The sequence below is a fragment of the Culex quinquefasciatus genome, chromosome 3, assembly GCF_015732765.1.
Source record: "Culex quinquefasciatus strain JHB chromosome 3, VPISU_Cqui_1.0_pri_paternal, whole genome shotgun sequence".
Taxonomy (NCBI): Eukaryota; Metazoa; Arthropoda; class Insecta; order Diptera; family Culicidae; genus Culex; species Culex quinquefasciatus.
Window position 1 is genome coordinate 53,708,386 of NC_051863.1, and position 3,121 is coordinate 53,711,506.

A 3,121-nucleotide genomic window follows, 5' to 3' on the forward strand; every position below is an offset into this window, starting at 1 on the left:
TTTGGTTCAGGAAAAAAATCAAATATGTGTCGGAGATCGTTATGGCTTTTTAGACGTATTGCAAACTAATCAGAGAAATATACAAATGGAAAATACATTTTTTGTAAGTTTTATCTGATTTTTGCATATTTATCTATCGTGAAATTAAAAGTGAGAGTGTGTACAACATGGAGTTAAACTTTCTATGAAGTTGCTGTGAAGGTTACCATGACACTTTGAAAAGTTTAACTCCATGTTGCACGCACACACTTTCACTTTTAATTTCTCGATATATAATTTTTTAAAATACAGGTATAACGATTTTTTTCACAATTGGCAGCGTTGGTTTATAAAAATTACACTTTTAAATTTTACCGTGTCAATCATGTTAGAAACACAATTAAACCAGCTAGAAAAATAAAAATCTTCGAAAAAAAATAAGCATAAGAGGTTAATGCGATGTTAACATTATGAATTTTATGATTTGAGACATTTAGCCGGGGTGACTTTAATAGGTTTGATATTTTTCCGCAAAATGAAGAGTAAAAACTGAATACGTACGGAATGGTATGAAATCATACTGACCGTGGTAGAGAAGTGCTCAAAGTACCTCATGACCAATGACCATGCTTTGAACCTTTTTTCATTGTAATTTGTTATGTACCTGTGTCATTCATTTAATTCTAAGATAAGGTGTTTTTTATTGCGAGTAATAAGGTGTTTTTATTGCGAGTAATAACGGGTTGTCTTTTATGTTCTAATGCTTGAACAATTAGGTCGTAAAAATATGCAAATTGTAAATAGGACAGAGACCTGCTAAAGATGCGTGAGTTTCCATTCAATATGATTGAAACACGTTTTCAAATTCACATACATTGTTTCATCATAATTGTTTAATTTCTGAAATAAATATTTTCCAAATTATAATCGTGGATAGGCCCTTTGGTTTATCAAACCGAGTTTTTGTAAGTGTTGCCGCCGCACGCCGCAATTCGAGTTGTCCAAATTTCAACCAATCAGAGTGTGGGTCCAAAATAGGTTCAGCGATGTCTCCAAAATACATTCAATAAGTCCAAAAAGCATCCAAAAAATGTTTTACTTGAAATGCTTATTACAATGGAATGGTTAAATTATTTTAAATTTTCAATAGTACACTTTGTTAAGCATAAATTAAGGCACAAAACAATCCTGAAACGAGCCAAATTAGTTAGACCGTTCCTGAGAACTATGCGAAATATGTTGACGCTTTGCATAGTAGGTCCAAAATAGGGCCATATACCCTATTCGCTTGTGATTCGGATCAACGGAAGAAGTAGACAAAGAAATTCACAAAGTATTTGTTTCGATGGGTGAAGTGATTGATCAAGACGCTGGCAGCTAGCGGGTCGTGCTCGCTCGTGAATGGTTGCGCACTCTATAGACAGCAGAGCTTCGCTCGACAATGAGTGAGTGATTTCTGATCTTTGATCCGAAAATCAGTACCCTTGATTGGACTTTACATATGAATGCTTAAAACCTACGATAAAAATTCCTATCCAAGAATGATTCAGGAAATTGAAAAATATATTTGGTGCGATTCCGTCGTGAAACTCCTTACCTTTCTTGTCATTCTCGAACGACGAAACAGCCTAATTTTCTCTACCAAAAATAACAGAATCGAATAGTAACCCTTTTCAAAATGACACATTTTAAAAAATCATAGTTATATTACATCTGAGAATGAGCACAGGTAATTTTACCACAGAAAATGTTTAAATTTGCCTCTTTTCTGGTGTAATGACACTTTTCATTCTAAATTGGGGAATATCATCATAAAAAAAGTAATATTTAATCTTTATATGTCACACATTTAACTTTAATAAACCTTTAATCTAATAATGTTTTATTTTGACATCACTCTGCTCATAGACAGTATTTCACATCGAAATCGAACCCATGTGTTACAGTCAGCTTCTCATCGCACCTATCTCGAACACTTTGCGTCCGCATGCTTCACCTTACCGTTTGAACCCGATAAGAAAAATGTAGTTCAAACAAATTTCACGTAATGCACTGATAAGGGCTTATCATCTGGGCTGGTGGTGAAAGCATTCAACGGAATGAATTCTTCGGACACACGTTACATGCACAATAGGAACACATTTGTCCGGAGCGTTATCAGTAACTGTTATACCTATAATTAAACAAACAAACGTATTATCAGCGACAGAATGGTGGGGCTGATAAGGGCGGGCGTCAGCTTCAGGAACTGTGTAGTATCACTATGACCCAAAGTAGCCATGGAATCCCGGATCTGGTCCGGAGTTCAAGCGATGAACCTTTCATTAGAGAGAGGGATTCGTAAGTGGAAGAGTTAGAACCGCTATTCTTTTGTAAAAAAATCAAATTTGAGGCAACGAATATTCGCCGCGTTCCGGATTAAATTAAGCTCTGCAAATTGGCCACCTTAAAACCACATTTTTAAACATCCTTTTAGCACCCACTCCCTGCTCAACCCGCAGCAATTCACTAGTGAAAGCTTCCCTTGTACTTTTTTTTTGCTTTTCGCTGCAAAAAACGGCCAAGATGTCCTCCCACCACTCACTTTCGACTCTGGTGTTGCTCCAACACTTTTTAAGGACACCGCCGTTCCAAAAACCCTCGAAATAGGTACATACGCCATATACTCTCCCATTCCGAGGGGTATGTTCGTCCTGAACCGTGTCGTCACATGGCACATGCGCGCCAAGAACGATCCTGTGTGAGCTTTTCACGTCCCTTTTCCCGTAGGAAGAATGATTTTTATTATTATTTCTGACAGCATTTTTTTCTGCTTCTGCTACAGCTTCCGAGAAGTGGGACGGTTTTTGCCACGTGTTCCATTCTTATGGGGCATTACCCGAGTTCTACCGCCCACTTTGGGGCGAAAAGGAGCGGCCCCGGTATCGATCGGTCCGTCGTCGTTGGGGGTTGCATCTTGGAATTGTCCAGTCTGGGAACCTAACCAGCTTTAGTGGGTGAAGAATTGTTATTTTTTTAGAAACTATTTTAAAAAATTGTCATGAATCAATATTTCATGTATTGTTGGAGTTCATTGGATATTTTGTACGCAAGTTCCAGATATTTTTTTTTAATTTTAATGACTGTAGCACAACACGGTTAT

The 3,121-nt window shown here is 37.1% G+C and overlaps 1 long non-coding RNA gene across 2 annotated transcripts; it reads right to left on the bottom strand.

The window, feature by feature from the left end:
- Window positions 1-1,812: 1,812 nt before the first annotated feature.
- Window positions 1,813-2,690, bottom strand: LOC119769926. 2 transcript variants are annotated; one of them, XR_005278580.1, is made up of 2 exons: window positions 2,425-2,690; window positions 1,813-2,152 (listed from the first exon to the last, which is right to left on the bottom strand). It is a non-coding gene; the product is annotated as an uncharacterized LOC119769926 (long non-coding RNA). The 2 variants fall into 2 exon arrangements; XR_005278581.1 differs by having other exon boundaries at window positions 2,564-2,688.
- Between the last annotated feature and the right edge of the window lie 431 nt (window positions 2,691-3,121).